General features: G+C 45.0%; 1 non-coding gene across 1 annotated transcript; it reads left to right on the top strand.

Annotated features, from left to right (window-relative positions):
* Positions 1-9,820: 9,820 nt before the first annotated feature.
* On the top strand, positions 9,821-9,926 carry LOC140854542 (small nucleolar RNA R71). The gene has a single exon (XR_012137757.1). It is a non-coding gene; the product is annotated as a small nucleolar RNA R71 (small nucleolar RNA).
* Positions 9,927-10,181: the final 255 nt, after the last annotated feature.

The following is a 10,181-nucleotide window of genomic DNA, read 5'->3' as shown; positions in this document are numbered from 1 at the left end:
CTTTTTCGATCGTCTTTCTTCTTCAGCCTTAAGGGCACTGTAATGCATATTTAGTAAATAACATGAGAAGGGAATTTTCCGCTACCTTTTTTACTCACGTGTTGAAGTGTCGTTTGACGAGCTTCCTTCGGCTTTCGCCTTGCTCGATATCGATGCCGTTCGGAGGTACCCGATCGCTGTCGCATTGACCCATCCTTCTATTAATGGCCGCTGATTTGTCCAGGACCACTCGAGTTTGATGCCTCCTTTCAGAGTTCGGGCTCAGACATCTAAGCTTCTCATCGCCCTGAGGAAGCCGTCTTATCCTTGGCTTGTGTTGAGAGCTCTTTTGGAGACTGGAGATTTTGATGAGAACCCCCATCCTCGCTGAGATGAGGTCCCCTATATTTTTAATGTAGTTTGTTTTCCATTTGTCACTGATGTAGTTCGTCGCTTTCCTTTTTAACCCCCCTCCCCTTTTTTTTTCCGAGTGAGGGTTTTCTCCCTTCTCTTAGTGGGGTCGCGGGAGCGCGGAGGGGTCACTGGGAAGGTTTCCTTTTTCTCATCCGATCTTGAATGACCAGACCTTAATTGGTGTTAGGACGAGGTTCTTTCCCTATTTCTGACGTAATAGGTTTCAGTTCGGGTTAGGACGAAGTCCTCCTCTTGTCTCTAACAGGGCTGTGGGGGCACACATGGGCGTTGTAGGGCCTCCCCCCATCCGGTCTAAGTGTAACCGAGCCTTCGACTTTGCTCAAGTTAGGGCGAGGTTCTCCTCCTGTCCCTAACAGGGCTGTGGGGGCACATATGGGCGTTGCAGGGCCTCTCCCCTCATCCGATCTAAGTGTAACCGGGCCTTCGACTTTGCTCAAGTTAGGGTGAGGTTCTCCTCCTGTCCCTAACAGGGCTGTGGGGGCACATATGGGCATTGCAGGGCCTTTCCCCCCATCCGGTCTAAGTGTAACCGGGCCTTCGACTTTGCTCAAGTTAGGACGAGGTTCTCCTCCTGTCCCTAACAGGGCTGTGGGGGCACATATGGGCGTTGCAGGGCCTCTCCCCCCATCCGATCTAAGTGTAACCGGGCCTTCGACTTTGCTCAAGTTAGGACGAGGTTCTCCTCCTGTCCCTAACAGGGCTGTGGGGGCACATATGGGTGTTGCAGGGCCTCTCCCCCGTCCGGTCTAAGGACAACCGGGCCTTCGATTGTGTCGAGATGAAGTTCTCCTCCTACTCCCGACACGGTTCGTTTCGATTGTCCTGTCGATATCGGCTCGTGCCAGGAGAGAAGACATGTGGATATAAAATTTTTATTTAAAATAAAGTTATCGGTAATACATTCATAAATTTTTCGAGCTCCATGGTCGCGGGAGGTCCGCTCCTCCGAGCTCCTTGAGGTAATAAGTTTCGAGCCAGACTACTTCCTTGACTTCGTATGGGCCTTCCCAATTCGGGGCAAGCTTCCCTCGATCCTGAGGTTGCGAGACAGTGGCTCGTCGAAGCACTAAGTCTCCTGCTCTAAAGACTTTATTTTTGACCTGAGAATTGTAATAGCGGGCGACTTTCTATCTGTAGGCTGTCATTCGAACTTGAGCTACCTCCCACTTTTCTTCCAGCAAGTCAAGGTTGGCTTTAAGACCTTGCGAATTGTGATGTTCGTCGAATGCTAGGACTCGCATCGATGGGAGCTTGAGCTCAATTGGGATAACAGCCGCCGTTTTGAAGGCCAAAGCAAAGGGGGTCTCCCCCGTGGGCAGTCTTTGGGTAGTTCGGTATGCCCACAACACATGATAAAGCTCGTCTGCCCAAGTTTCCTTCACTTTTTCGAGCCTTGTCTTGATCCCCTGCAGCAGAGTTCTGTTGGTCACCTCGGCTTTGCCGTTCGCCTGAGGATGGGCTACCGATGTGAAGTTGTGGGAGATGTTTAGGTCTTCATAAAATTCGATAAATCTCGCTCCCGCAAATTACCGTCCATTATCAGTAATTAAGGTTCTCAGCAGGCCGAACCTGCAAATGATTGACTTCCAGACGAAGTCTCGCACTTTAGCTTCTGTGATTTTCGCCAGCGGTTCGGCTTCGACCCACTTGGTGAAATAGTCAATTGCTACCAGGAGGAACTTCCTCTGCCCCGACGCCATGGGAAAGGATCCAAGGATATCCATTCCCCATTGCGCAAACGGCCATGGGGCACTCAAGGGTGTAAGCTCGACGGCGGGCTGTCTCTGGATGTTGGCATACCTCTGACATCGGTCACACTTTCTGACGTATTCAATGGAATCACGATACATTGTCGGCCAGTAATACCCTTGGCGGAGCAACTTGTGGGATAAGGATCTAGCCCCTAGATGGCTTCCGCAGATTTTTCATGCACCTCCCACAAGGCGTAGTCAGCTTCCGAAGGTCGGAGATATTTTAAAAGGGGCAAAGAGTATGATCTCTTGTACAGCTTGTCCTCATAAAAGATGTACCGGGAGGCTTGATTTCTGAGCTTCCGAGCTTCTTTTACATAATGAGGGAGAACCCCATCCCTGAGATATGCCACCAGTGGGTCGATCCAACTGGGCTCATGATCAATTTCCATCACGGGCCATGATTCTTCCGTACTTGGGCACTTCAGAACTTCAAAGAGAACACCCTTGGGCAATTCAGCCAGAGCCAGCATAGCCAGCTTGGAGAGAAGATCGGCCCTGGTATTTTCCATTCTTGGAATCTGCCTGATGTTGAAGCTACTAAAGGCGGGGACGAGCTCCTTTACCTTTTCAAGATACTTAGCCATGCTATCCTCCCGTGCTTCATAGTTTCTGCTGACTTATCCCACTACCAATTGGGAGTCACTGTGAACTTGGAGCCGATCTACTCCCAATTCTTTGGCGATCCTCAATCCTGCGATCAGGGCTTCGTATTCCGCTCCATTGTTTGTTGCGGGAAATTCAAAGCGCAGAGCATACTTCACGATGATTGCCTCCGGACTGATCAAGATCAAGCCCGCACCTGCACCCGACATGTTGGAGGATCCATCCACGTAGAGGGCCCAAAAGCAATCAGGGGGGTCTGCTTCTTCTTCGGAGGAGTTCGGTCAGGGCTCCAGGCCGTCAATTTCACCCTGTTCAGGTTCAGTTTCCTCCGAGATAGTGCATTCTACTATAAAATCTGCCAATATCTGGGCTTTCACTATCGGTCTAGGTCGATAGTTGATGTCAAATTCTGTGAGCTCGATCGTCCATTTCGCTATCCTCCCAGAGGCATCTGCCCGGTGCAGGATCGCCTTGATCGATTGGTCGGTGAGCAACGTTACGGTGTGCCCTTGAAAGTAGGGTCGGAGCCTCCGGGCTGCAATCAACAGGGCGTAAGTTAGTTTCTCCAATTTAGTATACCTGGTTTCGATGTCTCTCAACGCGTGACTGATGTAGTAGATCGACCGTTGAATTTTTGCTTCTTCCTTGACAAGAACTACTGCGAGAGCCATAGGGGAGACCACCAGGTACAAGAACAACTCCTCTCCAGGCTCGAGCTTCGCCAATAGCGGAGGCGAGCCGAGGTAGCTCCTTAGTTCTTCGAACACCTGTTGACACTCAGTGGTCCAATAGAAGTTCTTCGGCCACTTGAGGGTTCGAAAGAAGGGTAAGCACCGTTTGGTCGACCTCGCAACGAAGCGATTCAGGGCTGCCACCCTCCCTGTAAGGCGCTGGACCTCCTTTATCGACTTCGGGGCGGCCATCTCCTGGATGGCATGAATTTTCTCTAGATTGGCTTCAATCCCGTGCCCCAATACCATGAAGCCCAGGAACTTCTCCGAGGTCACTCCGAAAGCACACTTAGTCGGGTTCAGCTTCATCTTATATTTTCGGAGGGCGTCGAAGGTCTCCTCGAGGTCGGCGATATGGTTCATGGAAGATTTGCTTTTCACAAGCATGTCGTCCACGTAGACCTCCATGTTGCGGTCGATCTGCTCCTTGAAGATTTTGTTCACCAATCGCTGATAGGTCGCACCTGCATTTTTTAGGCTGAAAGGCATGACCCTGTAATAGTAAAGACCACGGTCAGTAATGAAAGCAGTCTTTTCTTCATCTTCTGGCGCCATCCTAATTTGATTATAGCCAGAGAATGCATCCATAAAGGTGAGAAGCTCATGGCTCGAGGTTGCATCCACCAGTTGATCAATTCTGGGCAAAGGATAGCTGTCCTTTGGGCAGGCTTTATTCAGTTTTTTGAAGTCTATACACATCCTCCACTTGTCGTTTGACTTTTTGACTAGGACAATGTTGGAAATCTAGTCAGGATAATTGACTTCTCTAATGAATCCAGCTTTCAGAAGTTTGTCCACTTCCTCGGCTATCGCTTTCTGCCTCTCCGGTGCATGACCTCGGATTTTTTCTTTCATCGGTCGATGCTTTGGATCGACGGCCAGATGGTGTTCCATGACTTCTGTGTCAATCCCCAGCATGTCTGCTGGAACCCAAGCGAAAACATCCGCATTTTTTCATAGGAAATCAATGAGCTGCATCCGTACCTCTTCCCCCAGGTTGGAGCCAATCTTCACCACATGCTCCGTATTCCCATCGTTCAAAGGGATCGAAACCAGATCTTCGATTGGGCCGCCCCTTTCCTCAACGAGATCATCACGGGCGTCCAATCCATCAACCAGACAGAGGTCAGATTGGTCACTTCTTTGCAAGGCTATGTTGTAGCAGTGTCTGGCCAGGGCTTGGTCTCCCTTGATTTCTCCGACCCCCTGGTTGGTAGAGAATTTCAGTTTCAAATGATAGGTTGACACCACGGCCCGGAGAGCGTTGAGGCCAGGTCGGTCAAGGATTGCGTTGTAGGCTGACGGTGCCTTCACCACCAGGAAATTCACTAAAGCCCTGGGTTGTCTTGGATATCGACCCACAGCTATAGTCAAAGTTATTACCCCCTCCATCGGGATAGCATCATCGGTAAACCCTACCAGAGGGGAGCTAATCAGCCTCAAATGACCATCAAGGATGGACATTTTTGAGAAGGCATCGTAGAACAAAATGTCGGCCGAACTTCCATTGTCAACAAGAATACAGCGGACATCGTAATTAGCTATATTTAAAGAAACTACAACTACGTCGTTATAAGGAAATTGAACTCCCCGAGCATCTTCTTCAGTAAAGATTATGGATTCCTCAATCCTTTGTTGCTTGGGAGGTCCGACCAATACGTCGGTTGTTCTCTGCCAGGATTCTCCCGAGATGGTGTTGGCGAAATCTGTTGGAGGTCGATCATCGGGCTGCTCCATGCCGACTGCTGTTGCCGGAGGAGGAGGAGCCTGGGAGACCGGAGATGGGGCCGGGACTTGCAGAGCTCGCCTAGATCTGACCGCGGAGGCCGTTGATCACCTGGAGGATGCCCTTCGGGGAGACATCAGGTGGAGGCCAGGCAGGAAACTGGAGGAGAGGATATCGGGGAAGATGATCGGAGGCGGTCCCGTTGAGCACTCCTTTAAGAACAAGGGTACTGTGAAGACACAGGCCCTTTCTCTAGCGCCAATCCTGTTGGTGCAAAAATCTGCCTGCATCGGAGAAGCTAGAGTCGAGGAAGTCGCGGTCGTCATCGGGACCTGCAAAGTGGTGCGTAGTCGTTGATAGCACCAAAAGTAACTCTACTCACTATGTAGGTAGGATGAGTCGAGATCGTATCCTCAGGGATCTTGGGCTAAATTGAAATTGCAAGGTAAAAGAAAGAAGCGTTGTTTTTTATTTAGAAAATAAATTATCGTAAAATTGAGGTAATTAAAAAATAAAAAGAGCTCGGGAGTTTTGAATTAATTTGCACTAGCAGAGTTGTATCTCTTTTTTAACTAAATAGATGTGATTAATCTTAGGAAAAATACCTATCTTTCCTCGGCACGCTCCGTACCCGTAGATCACGGCGCGTCTCCGGAAAGACTAGGTACACAACTCTTCTTTCCTCGGCACGCCCCGTATCCGTAGATCACGACGCGTCTCCGGAAAGTAAAAGTTGTTCCTAATATTAATCTAACAAGAAAGCATAAATAAAAGCATATTATAGGGAGCAAATAAAGAACTCATGACAATTTAAATAAAAAGCATAATCTTTATTGCATATAAAGAAATACAGAAAAGTTTAGAACAATAAACCATCTCTGTGTCGTTACAAAATTTCTTCTCCACTCCCGAGACTGCTAGCCTAGCTGCTCATGAAGTAGTCCCTTTCTGTTCCTCTATGCAAGGCTTTAGAAGAATTTCTGGGCTCCCCCTTCAATGAGAGTACAAAAGTCTTTTTATAGGTGTTAGGAGGGAGGAGTTTTACATGATTTTTCGATGTGGGACTAAAAAAATATAAATCTTTCAAAACATTTCTAAATATTATTTTTTTCCTTATTTTGAACTTGTCTGCAGTGCGCCCACACCCGCGAGATGCTGCACCCGTGCCCGCATCAGCGCCCGTCCCGCATCCGCGCCCGTCCCCGCGCGTCCATGCCGCATCCCGCGCGTCCACGCCGCGTCCCGCGCGCGGGTGTTCACGCGCCAAAGAATTTACGCGCGCCAAAGCATTTGAATCACGTGAAACCGCCCAGATCAAATTCACGTGAATCCCTTTTTCTTATATTCCAAAAAGAAACAAAAGTTCCATCATAATGACATCTATATCCTTTTTGGATTCCTTGCATAGTATCTTCATTTTCTATAATACCGGATGCGTCTTTCTTTTATTTTAATTTTATTTTAAGTCCAATTTTCTTCAAACTTGAGTCTTTTTGATCTATGAATCGGACTCTTTGTATCGGCGATCACCTTTCCTGTAAAACATAGAAAGAAACATCAAATTCTTAATAAATAAGATAAATTAAATATAATTTTTTAATTTAAAATACTTAAATTAAGTGTTTATCACACCCCCCAACTTGAATTTTGCTCGTCCTCGAGTAAAATAGATATATCAGCATTGTGTACCAATTCGGTTTTGAATCAAAAATTAGTTTAGGCATCCCAAAAGGTAGATGATACTTGGTCAGACCATTAAAGAGATATTTCATTGGATTATCAATTTGACCCAATTAGTGGCTGAGTATTAACTAAAGAAATTTCAGAGCTTTTCTTTCACCAACTCCCCACTTTACTCTTTAAATTCTCTAACTTAATGGGAAAGAGATTTTTATATATATATATATATATATATATATATATATATAATATTGCCTACCTTTTTACGCGAACCACAACGCTTACTTAGGCGAAAGGGCCCGGTTACTCAGTAGGAGACCAATGTTTTTTTTTTTTTTTTTTTTTTTTTTTTTTTTTTTAATACCTCGATCTTTACCCAATTTCTCATGAAGCAGATTCTTTATTGAGATCAGTAAGAAGAGGGTTATAGAATCACTCCTAAAATTTGGTCTAGTTTAAACCCTACCATTCATTGGGTTTTCTTAATAATTTATTCCTCAGTATCTCTAAAATTATCTTGACCGTTAATCATTCATTTATTAGGATGCCTAATTGACTCTTAATCAAAATAAAATTTGAATACACAAAACTAATTATTTCTGACCATACTCGAGGATTTGATTAATTTCCTTCCCCCCCCCAACTTAATCTACATTATCCTCAATGGAGTAGGAAAGCAAAGAAAATAAAAGGAGAGAGTGCACCTGGGATAATTTTGCTTCGGAAGTTGAAGATAACTTCATTGATTAATAGGCTCTTGTTCTAAATTCCTGCAGCTGCGATAAAGTAAAAAAAAATATGAAATCGTTGGGTTGCCTCCCAACAAGCGCTAAGTTTTATGTCTTCAGCCAGACGTCAAGTTTATTAACAGACTCTTCCATACAGAGTGGTCCTTTATTCTTTTAAAAAAATGATGATCAGTTAAAACAAAATAGACGAAATTTGGGTTGCCTCCCAAAAAGCGCTAAGTTTTACGTCTTCAGCCAGACGTCATATGCGATAAAACCAACAAAAGATGGGTAATGGCTCATACTTGATTGTCCATGGAGGAGTGGTTTTATCATGTGGTGTATCCAACAATATGTTAACTTCTTTCATATATCCCTTAAAGTCATACACTCCAAAGTGAGCCAAGCAAGTATCTAAGGGTTCAGGTGCTAGAATTGTGGGTGTTGCATCTTCTATAATATCTTCTAGTGTATCTACTTTGAAGCAACTATCCATTGATGGTCCTTGGGAAGCACCAAACACATTCAGTCTCAGTTTCTTATTCCCAAACGATACGTCCATGACTCCTGTCCTACAATTGATGCATGCATTCGCCGTAGCTAGGAAAGGTCGTCCTAAGATAATGGGAATTTATCTGGGGTTGCCACTTAATTCCATATCGAGAACCAGAAAATCAACTGGAAAGTAAAACTCATCTACCTTGACCAAGACATCCTCAAGCATTCCACGTGGTTCTTTAATTGATCTGTCGGCTAACTGTAATGTGACTGATGTGGGTTTCAGTTCTCCGAATCCAAAAAGTTTATACACCGAACTAGGTAAAAGATTCACACTTGCCCCTAAATCTAGAAGAGCTTTTTCAATGTGATAATCTCCTATAACACAGGAAATGATGGGGGCTCCTGGATCTTTAAGCTTTGGAGGAGTGGCATGCTGGACGACAGAACTAGCCTGTTCAGTGAGACGTACTTTCTTTGAGATTTGTGATCTAGATTTACATTTTTGGGTACACAAATCCTTCAAAAATTTGGCATAAGCAGGGACCTGTTTGATTGCGTCTAGAAGGGGAAGATTAATTTGGACTTGCTTAAACAATTCCAACATCTCATCGAGTTTTCCTCCCTTCTTATCTGCAGGAATAGGGGCTTTCAGGGCATCCGGAAATGGGGCTTTAGGCAAGTAAGATGATTCCGGTGCAGTTGGTTCCTTCTCTATTTTCAGATCCTCCTTATTCTTGGATGATTTGGATTCGGTTAGAGGTTTAGGGTCAGTCTCATTGGTTTTACTAGTGTGTTCAATGACCTTCCCACTTCTCAGAGTCATGATTGATTTGGCATGTTCAGAAAAAGCTTCTGGGGTATTATAACTCTCAATCACAAATTGCCCTCTTGGGTTGCTCTCGGGTTGGCTAGGTAATTTTCCTTCTTCCCTCCTACTGAATGCAGTCGCTAGTTGACCTATTTGGGTCTCTAGCTTAGCAATGGATTGTGTGTGGGAGTTAAGGATCTGAGTGTTGACTTCTAATCTTTCTAGTGCTTTCAGGACTTTTTCCTCAAAAGCTGAGCTGTGACCAGTAGTAGACGGTTGAGGAACATTTTGGAGTTGATGGTATGGTCCATGCCTATATGTTGGGTCTTGATATTGAGGTCGAGGTGTGGCAGGACCAACCACTGGTTGTGGTCTCCAGGAAAAATTTGGATGGTTTCTCCAGCCGGGGTTATAAGTGTTCGAATATGGATCGTTTCCTGGTCTGCGAGCTTGTTGGACTTGCTGAACCTGTTCGTGCACAAACTCAGGAAATTGGGGTGCGGCTGGGCATTCACTAACAAAATGGTTTGGACTTGCACACAATGCACAAACTTCTTGGATTGGATTAGGTGGAATCGGGGATTGTCCAGTGTTTAGAAGACGATCTAATTTTTGGGACAGTTCATTTACCTTTTGATGGATATCTATGGCATTTCCTACTTCATATATTCCACCTCTTTTTGAGTTTAACATGGGTTTATCTCTAATGGAGGCAGACATATGATGTAATGAATTTTCACTTAAAATTTCAAACAGTTGCCATGCCTCATCCTCACTTTTCAGCATAAATGTCCCACCGCATGATGCATCGACCATTTGTCGATGTCTTTCAGAGAGTCCATCATAAAAACATTGGATTAACTGCCACTTGGGTACAGCATGGTGGGGACATTTTCTAATAAGATCCTTTAATCTTTCCCATGTTTCATGAAACATTTCTCCATCTAATTGGGAAAAACTAGTTATGGCTTTCCTTATTTGATTCGTTTTTCCTATGGGAAAATATTTCTTGAGAAACTCTCCTTGTAGCTGGTCCCAGGTTGATATAGTCATGGAATCCAAAGTATGTAGCCAGTATTTGGCTTTGTCCTTAAGTGAAAAAGGAAATAATTTCAACCTAAGAGCATCATCGGAGAAGTTGTGAATTTTGACAGTTGAGCATATCTCAAGAAATTCTTCAAGATGTTTATAAGGGTCTTCATTACTAAGTCCATAAAATGAAGGTAACATTTGGAT

The sequence above is a fragment of the Elaeis guineensis genome, unplaced genomic scaffold (genome assembly GCF_000442705.2).
Source record: "Elaeis guineensis isolate ETL-2024a unplaced genomic scaffold, EG11 Super_Scaffold_1000045, whole genome shotgun sequence".
NCBI classification, from domain to species: Eukaryota; Viridiplantae; Streptophyta; class Magnoliopsida; order Arecales; family Arecaceae; genus Elaeis; species Elaeis guineensis.
The sequence above is the reverse complement of the archived record's forward strand: the minus strand, read 5'-3'. Positions and strand labels throughout refer to the sequence as shown.